Here is a 12,132-nt window from a genome sequence, read left to right as displayed (position 1 = left end):
GCCAGGCTTGATGTGTTATTTGACCCAGCTGGGCAGGAGCTGGGGCTTCTTTACAAAAAAAGAAGTGAAAGCTACAGAGGAGGGTCAGGAGAGTGACCCAGGACAGAGACACTCAGGAGAGAGGAGGTAAGGACTTCCCTCTGTATGGGAAGAAAAACTGAAGAAGGCCCCAGGGATGGAATTAAACCTCGTGGTGGGGCCTGGGCACAGAAAGGCTGTCCTGAGAGGTTGGTGTTCCAGCAGAGGAGGGAGCTGGGAGGATCTAGGGTGAAGGCAGAGACCTGGGAACCAGAGGAGCGGCTGTGTTAAGCACAGGCTGAGGGAAGCCGCACAAGGGGCTCAGCGATAGGAAGTGGCCCAGGCAAACAGCAGTGTGGCTGAAGGCGCAGACCTAGTTGCTCCGTACAGGGTCCCAGAGCTGAGAGTGAGTCTGGATTCCCCTCCCAGCCCTGAGGAAGGGGTGTATGAGTCTGATGTAAGGACTATTGAGCCTGGGGGTGTCTGAAGATGAAGTGTCCAGCATGGGATGAGGAATAGTCCAAGAGGGGGCAGAAGGATCTGTTGTGTTGGATGTTTCGTTGTACTTTTGTTACCCTGATGTGGAGCTGACCTGAGTGGAAACTCTGAGCCTGCCAGCCTGGACCTTGCATGGTTAGGTAGAGAACTGATACTCCTTGGTAAGGATGACATGGGAATGAGGGAATTCAGACAGGTGACTTTCCCTGACTGGATTTCTTCTTGTTGTGACTAAAGGCTTTGCCTAATGCAAAGTATAACAACGCCAGGGCCATCGATGTGCTACATGCAGTGGCTACATATTCTTCATGGCTATCTGCAGGGATAAAACATGGAAGTTTTGTCTTTAAAAATCTCAGGCCCCCTAGAAATTAGAATCTCTGGTCACTGTAGCAGAATTAGTCTGTTATCTTTTGTGGGCAGTTGCTAGACAGAGTCTGACATAGTTTAACTGGTCTGAAACATTCCATCTAGTATGGTGTGTGCGCACAAACCCGCATGCACCTGTGTCTTGGACATACACAACTGTGTGTGCTTTGTGTCTGCAGTAAGGAGGCGAGAGTGAAGCGCAGAACATGAATTCCTAGGAGGAAGCATGGCTGTGGCTAGGAATTACATGTAAGACTTGTTCTGCTTGGCTTTACTCTGGAGGTGGGGACCTTCTTTGCCAACATTTCCCTTGTCTCCCATTTCTAGGCATTGTTAACTTGCTGGGAATTCTTCTTTCATTGTTTCTTCTTTGTTATCTTTAAGTGGGCATCTGACCATGAGGCTATTTAGATATATATTTTTATCAGGGCTTTGGACCTCACTGCAGCTACCCCATTTTACTCCAGCTGAGCATCTTTATAGAACTAGCTAAAACACCCAACCTGTCCTTTCTTGCAAGCAATGAATCTCATGAAAAACCTGGAATGGGTTTTATAATTGAATGAATAAACTCGTAAACCCTACCTCAATAGTCAGATGAAGACTAGATAGCACTTTCCAGTGGGCCTTTATGCTTCTAGTCACCTTCTTGCTAGGTAATGATCTCCAGATGGGAACTCTCCCGGTTGCTTATGTAATGAATAAACGGTTGCCCTGAGAGATTTTTCCATGTTAATTTGCCAAGAGGGCTTTGTTTCTTGATCAAATGAACTAATGTGATGAAGGGGTGATGGAGATATTTGTTTGCAATATCATAAAAGCATTTGGCTGCAGAGGAACTGTGGTGTTAGACTGGGAGGTTTGGTATCTGACAGGGGCCAGGGTCCATTAGGGCCAGTCGCCAAATCCCACAAAATTCATTTCACTGCAGGGTTAAGCCAAATTCAAGCATTCTGTTTGCTTGAGTGCCAGAGGAATCTAGTGACTCAGTCCTTGGAAATAGCTAAATTTATTAAAGGTAACATGTTACACAACATTATCGGCTCAAATGCACCCTGGTGTTACTCCATTTTGACCCTATTGGCTGACTATGTATTGAACTGTATCCAGTAGCAGTCTTCCCTTTGGGGGCATCTGGAGGCAACGCCATGCTCAGAACATGAGAAGATAAAATCACCTTCACCCGTTTCTGTGCACCATTCTGTTACCAGGATCAAGCATCCTTCTTCCAGATGAAGGATCCATGGCAGGGTGCTCCGGGTGGCAGGGGGCATATTTCAGCAGGGCTTTCACAGTCACAGCAGCAATGGAGTTTCTGGGACGCACCCGCACATGGATGAAGAGATGGATAGTCACTGCAGGAGCACTTTGCCAAGTGCCCTCTTGCAACAAGTGTAAGTGCAGCTGAGGGGGTCACAGGGACTCACTGAGCAGCAGCTAGCCTGAAGAGTTGTGGAGCTAGTTAGAGAGGTTTCTGATGTTTTTCTTTAGGGCAGCTTCATTTGCAGTGTCTACACGATATAAATCATTTTGGAATCACGACCTGTTCCCAAACTGGAGCACTGGATGCTGGATTCTAGGGAAAACTTTCTTATGAGTTCTGAGTGTGAATGTAAAGTCGCACCAAGTGACTTTGCTACTGAAAGAAAAAAGTATCCTTAGACACCACCGTAAAACAAATGAAGAATATTAACAATTGGACCTCAACAGCACAAAGCTTGGGGATAGTGCAGTTTCTGCTTGCAGCTACTGGAAAGGCAGGAACGCTTCAAATGGGACATTCATAGAAGATGTGGGGTGGGGGAGAGGGATCGCTCAGTGGTTTGAGCATTGGCCTGTTAAACCTAGGGTTGTGAGTTCAATCCTTGAGGGTGGCTACTTAGGGATCTGGGGCAAAATCAGTACTTGGTCCTGCTAGTGAAGGCAGGGGGCTGGACTCAATGACCTTTCAGGGTCACTTCCAGCTCTATGAGATAAGTATATCTCCATTTATTATTATTATTACATGATGGGATAAATAGTTTAAGAAACATTAAACTAATGGGTAATATCACCAGATGCTCACATTGTAACATGCCAACTGAATACATTAATTTTGAGAACAAATTGTTACTTAACTGTTTTCAGTGGGTTGTGTTATGGGATTATATATCTGGTATAAAGATACAGGGATTGCATATACAGGTAAATAAGGTGCTTTGATACCATAATGAGAGTATAGTATAGATACCTAAACAGACAGAAAAATCCCTTGTATGTGAATTGATTGACCCTGTAAATCCATGGTAAGTGGAGAATAAATTCCAGGTGGAGAAAGTTGATGCCAGTTTATATACCCTAATTTTATGGTGTGTGAAAAGAAATATCTGAATTGATACAATTAACTAACAAGCTCTAAACTTTTGGGGTAATGTGACTGTCTGTTCTTTTCAAGCCTGGATTGTAATGTAGGTAATTCTCTCTGAATTTCATCCTCCTGTTATTCTAAACCATTACCAGTAGAGGGTACCAATGCACTATTTGTGTCTATACAGATAGTCACCTTTGGAAATCTTGAATCTTTCCTTTGTGTGGCTAAGCTCCAGTCAGCACAAAAGCAGAAAGCTGTTACCTTATGGGGCTTGGGAGTCTTGCTCACAGAATTTGCACCAAGTGGCTGGTCTCAGGAGCCTAAATGTGATGGTCAGAACAGAGGGGTTTGTCGTGGAAGCCTGACACTCCAATTCTTTTCAGACTTGGAAATTAATTTATTTGTGTCCTCTTCAAAATCTGTGCTGTAGGGCATCACTGGCCTGCCCCTCTGATCTCCCTCTCGTTTCATATGGGTCACGGTGCGGGGTGACTCTCTGAAATTTCCCAGATCAAATTCAGCTCAAGCAGGAGCGTGGCTTCTTCATCGAAGTGTATCTCAATGGGCTTGAGCCACGTGTGTGTGCCCAGAGTAGCCTGGGGGAGAGTTTCAGAAAATCAGGCCCTCTTGTGGGATGTCTACTCTTTTCTACTTCCAATCAGTTGGGAAATATCACAATAATGGATATTATCATATCCGCTTTATCTTATCATATCCGCTTCTAGGGCTAGCTGGGGCTCAAAAATGAAAAATAACAGGTGAAGAAGGGGTTAACTGAACTGTATGCACCTCACAAAAGTTGTGGTCTGGAGTTTGGGTGAAGGTTTCCAGAGAACTAGTGCGAGGTGAGCTGGTTCATCCCGAATTAGCACCTAGAAATTCAGCCAGTATTTTGTCATCTTCAAAGACCATGTAAATTATGATGATCAGTGCAGAACATCTCTGAAGAACACTCAGGCGATCTCCAGTTTTTTATTCATAAGTGTCCTGTTCCCAGTAACAGAATACAACCCTAAGTGGGCCTGAGGCATGGGTCTGTAATAAAGTGTAAATGCTAACTCCTGGTCCAGCTCAAGTCAGAGGAAGCTTTGCCATTGACTTCAGTGTGTCCAGGCTCTGACTCCCAATGTTGGTCTCTTCTGTTGAGAACAGTAGGAGTTTGAATCCATTCAAGATCAGCGGTAGCTGTTCACTGGCATCTGTGTAATGAGCTGGTGGCTTTGGTCTATTGTGGGCAGGTATAATTGAATGTCGCAAGAAACCCACCCCCCAAGCATTGTACTAATAGACAGCACTTTCCATCCCAAGATGTCCATCCACTTCGTAAAGGTGGGTTTTATTATCCTCATTGTACAGATGGGGAAACTGAGGTGCAGAGATTTGCCCAAGGTCACATGCTGCATTAGTGGTAGCACCTGGGAAGCAAACCTAGATCCCTTGACTCCCAGTCTGCGGCCCTGTTGCCTGTATCATGTTGCTTCCCTAGTTCTACAAAGAGGCCAAGGACTGAATGGGTTTGGCCACTGAATTGGCCTCTCAGTTGTAGGGCTAATCTCTCAGGGCTGGCATGTGGGGTCAGGGAGAGAAGGTTGCGTTGCTGCTGCCTGTGATGCACCTGATCTGTTAATGAACAGATGGCATTAGCTTCCGCAGCTCACAAACTGGCACCTTTCAGGAGCACTAAATTAAAATAGTATTATTGCACCTTCATGTTAGGGTAATGCCCAGAGTCCTCAGCCAGGCCCAGGCCCTGCCCAAAGATGACCTGTGTGCCAAAGAATTTACATTCTGAGAAGGTAAATGATGTATGAAGGGTGGGAAGAAGAGGAATATAATTCATCTAGACATATTCATTTGCATTTTGTAATGTAGTAGTGCTAGATAAAGAGTTTTCTCAATGCTGAGAAATGACTTTCCTCCATCATGCAAGAAGGTACGAACCTGATTCTCAGCTGGGGGAAATCAGAGCAGCCCACTGAGGCCAATGTGTAAGTCAAGGGAGCGTCTCTGGTTTACACTAGCTGAGGCTCTGGCCTGGTGTTTTATTTCCTCAGTCAGTGGCCCACGACACTTCCTTGCGAGGGGCGGTGCCCTCCAGAACGACATCCGGTGCCCAGAGAGCATCCCGCACTACGTTCCACATGTTCTTGATCAGCCCATGTAATCAGACAGCGCTGCTGAATGTTTCCTTTGTTACTGAACCTGGGGTGAACCTCTCCATCTTAATTTAAAGCCATGAAACGACAGCTCAGGGTTTCAGCATCCTAATTTAAACTTCCTCTTCAAGGCATTTATGCTTACGCAAATAGATAGAATAATCATTAAGAAAAGAGACGAGATGCTGATAGATAAAGGTGCTCAGTGGATTGTTTCAAGTAACCTGTTAATACCAGGAGAAAGCCCCTCTGACACCTAGCACAAAGCCAGAGGCAGCTTCGCTGTAGAATCCATTTCTGTCTCACTTTCTCTTGTTAGGTTTCAGAGTAGCAGCCGTGTTAGTCTGTATCCGCAAAAAGAAGAACAGGAGGACTTGTGGCACCTTAGAGACTAACAAATTTATTAGAGCATAAGCTTTCGTGGACTACAGCCCACTTCTTCGGATGCATATGCAGTCCAGAGTGCTCCCGCCATCTTGTTTTTGCATATGCATCCGAAGAAGTGGGCTGTAGTCCACGAAAGCTTATGCTCTAATAAATTTGTTAGTCTCTAAGGTGCCACAAGTCCTCCTGTTCTTCTTTTTTCTCTTGTTAGCACTTTGGCTCATCAAGATGGCTGCTGGTAATCAGCCTGGATCGTTTGTTCCAGAAGTGTAAGTTGTTTGCCCTTGCTGCTTTTTTGTCTTGGCCTGATATTGTCCTTGGTCTTTGGGGCAGTCTTTGCTTTGAGCATGTGCAGTGCTTCCCACAATGGGGCTCTAGCCTTTGGTTGGTGTTGCTAATAAACCGGTTGTGGCATCCCGGCTGGTTGGTGTGGTGATTTCCAAAGCAACATATTTACTCAACCAGTTCCGGACCTGATCCTGCAAACCCTTGGTTTCAAGAAGCACGATATGCTAAATAAAGCAGGAAGAGTTTGTGGGATTGGGCCCTTAAGCCCTCCTATTTCCTGCCACTTGAGCAGAGATGTGAGTACATCCAGAAGAACACCCAAGCTATAGGAAGGAGTCGGGAAAAGGAGAAAAAACAAGATGGCGGGAGCACTCTGGACTCCATTGATTTCACCGGGCTTTGGATCAGGCCCTTTGGGAGTCTGCTTGAATAAAGAATCTAATTTAGTTGCACTGGCTACTCATTTGCTTCACCCCAACTCCACCAGAGAGCCAGCCTCTGTACACACATGCCCTTGTTAGAAACCCAACTAGGCAGTCGTTGCCTTCAGGGTTGTTAACCGACGCTCCTGGTCTGACAAAGAACCTCTGCGACACCCTTTGACGTGTCCTGCTTGTTCCTAGAGGCAGGACTGTGCTCTGGCCACCAGTTGCAGCACTGCTGACCCTTCCCATGCAGCCTTCCAGAGCAGTGAGCGGCTGTTATAACCTGCCCCCAACACACTGCGCGCGCACATGCTCCTTTCCCCAGCAGTCAAAAGAAGGAGATTAAAGAGAAGTAAAACATCAACATTTTTCTTTTCCTTTTCCTTCCTTCCTTGGCCCAAACCACAGGCTTGTCTTCATTCCTCTCTATTGTGATCATGCTCAGAGGCTCAATCCCACGGTTCTAGACACAGTGCAAACAAGACCTTGTCCCAAACAGCTTACATTTTAGATGTGAGATGAGAGGCTGGCGGCTACTGCAAATGGGGAAGCACAGTATAACCATGAGCTGGGCACACAAGGGTCAGACCTTCGTGGGTGTTTGAAATCAGCAGCTAGATCTGAATCCTCCAAGGTGGTCCTCTCTCTGCCTTCGGACATTATCCTGAACTTAGTCCTGTTCCAATGACCGATTCCATCCTGGATCCAAATGTGGGACCTTGAGCCTATCCTTTGATCTCTTGTCTTGTCTGTTGCATGGATTGGGATTGCCAAGAAACAACAGACCATTTAAGACAACAGTCTGTTCATTGTACTACGATGTAAATACTAAAACGGGGGAAATCAAACCTATGGATTGATAGATGCCTGTAGTTTATAAGTTATTAAGCACTAGGTAACAGATTTGATTAATTTTGTGCCTGGAGGGTTTTTCTTTTCTTTTCCTTTTTTAAGAATTGGAGAAAACAAAATATTTTTCTAATTAAATAAATCTACGGTACCCGCTAATGGGGCCCGTCTGTGCGCTTGTCACAAGGCACTGGGAGAAGTGGAATAATGATTTTATTTTTTCATTAAATAGAATTATAGGCAGTTACTCAAAGCAACTGTGAGCCTAATTGAAAGAAAACCATTTCTTCTTAATTTACTTTCATGGTTCCGGATGATAAAAGAGTGTGTTCGCTGGAAAATTAAATAAAAAACACAACGCGAGGAAGCTTGAAATACTGCTCGGCAGGCACAGGTGGGATAGACGAGCCCGCTGCTAACATGACTTTCTTTTAACTTTAACTTGAAACTTTGAGTGAATTTAGATACCAGGGTTTCCCCTGAGAAGCCATGCTCCCTGCTCCAGCCCCTTCCCAAGGTTTTATTCAAGCCTTCCCTCCTTTGCTTCAAAGCCAAATCGCTTGAGTCTTAATTTAGTCATTCTCCCAAATAACCATTCAATAAGGTCTCCTGCTGCGGTGGTGAGCCTAGAGTTACGTTGATCCTTGGACTACGCTCCGGAGAATGTCAGTCAGAGGTAGTGAAACCCCGCTCCTCATGCGCTGCATGTGCTACCCTACCCATATCTTAGCTCCACACACCTAGGAGTAAATGGGGCCGCTCCCACCCTCTGAGGAGCAGATGGGGAATGAGTGGATCCTTGACTCTATTCTTCTCACACTCATTGCTCTCAGCTACTCTGGCCAATGTTGTAACCTGCTGCTGGGGTAGGCCAGCAGGAAATTACTACCTGGCATGAGCAAGGCAGAAGCAGAACAGGAATTGTGACTCAGAGGGGTACCTATGAGGCACAAGGCCTCCAGGAGCAATGAAGAGTATGTATCTCCTGTGTTCAGGACTGCACCTAAAGGCACAATCCGGCCCATGGAGAGCAGATGTGAAGTAGCGGTCCGAGCAAGAGCCTGGGATTCAGGACTCCTGGGTATCAAAGTTTTACTTGCGGGGTGGGTGGTCAAGAGCTAGTGAATTGCACTATTGGGACATGCAAGTCAGTGTGCAGGGCTCTATTTCTTTTGCTGTTCTCGAAGCCCTTCAGTTCCCAGCACAAGCCTGTGGCTGTCCAGGGTCTGTACCCTGGGAGCTCTCTGCACCCTTGCAAGTAACTCACAGGATGGCCCAATCTTCCCTTCCATCACAGGGACTGGAGTGGGGAAGGCATGATCGTTTTTATCCCCTGGCAACTGGATGGGACCCCCAGAGACCTTAGGCTGGGCTTGGGGGTGCCCTGCCCCATGCAGGCATGCTTCCCCTTGAGTGAAACTGCCAGGCTCCCTGAGTGTGTGTGTTGACCCGCACTTGAGAGGTTAAAGTAAGGAAGTGGGAGCTAATTAATTCCATTGTGAGGGTCCCTACATGGCCGGTCTACTGCCTGAGATATGGACGCATCTGCTCCGGGCAGGGGCGGCTCTAGGCACCAGCAAAGCAAGCACGTGCTTGGGGCAGTCCATTTGCAGGGGCGGCAGGAATCCAGCCTGGGAGCTGAGAACCAACAGGGGGCCCTGGGAGCTGTAGTTCCTTGGTTAGCTCCCTGCCTATAGAGCCAGCCCTGGAGCAGGGAAAGAACTACATTTCCCAGCATTCCCTTGGCTACTACCAACAGGAAAGGGGGGAGGGAGTGAGGTAGCTGAGACCTCATGCTGCAGTGATTGGAGAGCTGCACTGGGAGTAGGGATTCCATATTTTAACATTCCAAAAATAGGACACTCCACGGGGAGGGAGGGTAGCCCCACCCTGCCCCCCCCATCCACTCCCTCCGACTGCCCCCCACAGAAACCCCAACTCCCCTGCTCCCTGTCCTGGAACCCCTGCTCCAACTGCCCCCCAGGACCCCACCCCCTATCTAAGCCCCCCTGATCCTTGTCCCCTGATTGCCCCCTCCTGAGACCGCCACCAACTTCCCCCTAGGATCCCACCCCCTACCTGTCCCCTGACAAACCCCTGGGACTCCCATGCCTATCCAACTGCTGCCTGTCCCCTGACTGCCCCCCTGACCCATCAACCCCCCCCCTTCTCCCTGCCCTTGACTGCCCCCCCGAACCTCCGCCCCATCCAACCTCCCCTGCTCCCTGTTCCTTGACTGCCCCCCCCGAACCCGCTACCCGTTCTCCAACCCCCCAGCCCCTTTATTGTGCCACTCAGACCAGCATACATGCTGCCATGCTCCCCCGAGGAGCCACAGCCCCCCCGCCCCCAAGCACCCCTCTTGCAGATTTGAACACCTCAAAATTCAGGAGTGCTCAAGCTCAGTTTGGGCAGCTGTTACTTCATTTCTCCCAAATCAAATATACTGATCCACTGTAACTTGCTGTAGTAAAAGTAGGATAAAATTGAGCAAGAAATGCTTCCCGGTGGTTATTAGGACTGGAATTGCTATTTTCAACAGCCATTGCCTTTTGTTTGTTTGTTTGTTTTTGTTTAAAAGGAAGACAGTGATATTGCATTGGCAAATTCCCATAGAAAGAAAGAGTGGAACAAAAGAATAATAAAGGCACCTCAACTTTTCCTCATTTATGTAGGACAGTCTTTCAATATGCATCCAGATATCCTCCAATCACACAAGCTGAAAATTGTTCCACTTTACTGCAGTTCTGTAACCATATGGGAACCAATCCTGTCTGTGTTCTGTGCACATCCAAAATTCCTGCGGAATGACCCGCCCTGGGAGCGAGTTACCAGTGACCCAGGACTGCGGCGGAAGGAGGGTGCAGGTGGGGTGGGGGGAGAGCCCAGGGCTGGGGCGGCAGGAGGTGTGTGTGTGTGTGTGTGAGAGAGAGCCCAGAGCTGGGGCGGCAGGGGGGTGCGGGTCGGGGGGGGGGAGAGCTCAGGGCTGGGGTGGCAGGAGGTGTGTGTGGGGGACAATGGTGGTGGTGGGGGGGAGCCCAGAGCTGGGGCGGCAGGGAGGTGGGTGTGTGCGGGGGAGAGCCCAGGGCTGGGGCGGCAGAGGGGTGCGGATCGGGGGGGGAGAGCCCAGGGCTGGGGCGTGCAACGAGGAGCCCAGGGCTGGAACGGGGAGCAGCCAAAACTTTTTTTGCTTGGGGCAGCAAAAAACCTAGAGCCGGCCCTGGCTCGGGGTCACAGCAGTGAACAGTGACTGCAGCACTGACAGGACAGTTTCCACTAACTGTTCCTGCTACCTCTTACACTAAACGCTTCCTAAAAAAGGCATCAGATAAGGTTTCCCTGTGACTGCTGTCAGACTCTCATGGGGCTGCCATTTGCTCCATCTTTTGGATCTACTGGGTCCAGGATGAGATTAAAACCATCCTCCAAGGAAGCGAGATGGCTCCTTTTTAATGTAGGAAATTAACTTTAGCTCTTCTACTGATGAAATTGAAGAGGCACAAGCTCATTCCAGGGCTTCGAATGGCCTTGGGTCTGGTCAGCCTATTGTGAAGGCAGAGCCAGCTCCAGGCACCAGCAAAGGAAGCAGGTGCTTGGGGCGGCCAATAGACAGGGGCGGCACGTCTGGGTCTTCGGCGGCAATTCGGAGGCGGGTCCCTCAGTCCCTCTCTTCCTCTTTGATCTGCCGCCGAAGAGGAAGAGAGGGAGCGAAGGACCTGCCACCTAATAATGAAGCGGCGCGATTGAGCTGCCACTGAAGTGCTGCCGATTGGCTTTATCTTTTTTTTTTTGCTTGGCCGCTTGGGGGGCAAAAAAGCTGGAGCTGGCCCTGCGTGAAGGGGTGTGGGAGGGAAAGGAGGAGTTAACACTAGGGTGACCAGATAGCAAGTGTGAAAAATGGGGATGGGGCAGGGGGGAGTAATAGGAGCTTATATAAGAAAAAGACCCCAAAATCGGGAATGTCCCTATAAAATCGGGACATCTGGTCACCCTAGTTAACACAGTGAGGCTGAGAGATGCAAATAACACACGAATCCTTTTTTGCTTTATAAAAACTAGCCTGAGGATTAGGAAGCAGCTTTGGGGTTGGAACCAGATATTTCATTTTTATGGGGATTGCTGCAAGTCTGAAATGGAATGAAACCCAACACATTCAAAAAAATCCCACTCAATAAAATTCAGAAAAGAAGAAAATCTTTTTGGGTCAATCTAGATATTTCCTTTTGATGAAACTGAAATGTTTTGTTCTGATTTTGACTTTTTCTATATAATAGATTTTGCATGAAAAGTCATTCCGAACTAGAAAATTGAATGTTCTGTTCTGCAAAGGCGATGTAGAACTTCTCCCAACTCTTTTTTCAGTTTCTTTTGAAACAAACTTTTTTTTGGTCAAAATTGTCATGTTTCACTTTTGACAAATGGGCATTTTCCAATGGAAACGTTCCACTGGAGAACCTCCTTCTTTAGGAAGCTTTGGGATAGGGATGGAGGAAGGCAGGCAGCTTGGCTCAGATCATTAGTAACATGATATTGAACTTCCCATCTCTAAACCAGTAGTTTGGATCTATTGAGATAAACAGTGACCACATGTCATTACCATTTGGTGGCCTATGTGAAAAGAACCAGTAGGTTTCAATCCCTGTTTAATAGGATCCTATAGAAATTACATTAACCCTTCTTTCCTATTGTATGGGGCAGTCTGAAAAATCTATGGAAAGGTTATAATTTTAATTAAAAATCTATACACTTTTTCCATGTGGAGAATGAGTGAGCATGACATCAGAAAGTGGAAATT

Source organism: Chrysemys picta, chromosome 21 (assembly GCF_011386835.1).
Source record: "Chrysemys picta bellii isolate R12L10 chromosome 21, ASM1138683v2, whole genome shotgun sequence".
NCBI lineage: Eukaryota > Metazoa > Chordata > Testudines > Emydidae > Chrysemys > Chrysemys picta.
This window is presented reverse-complemented; position numbering follows the sequence as displayed.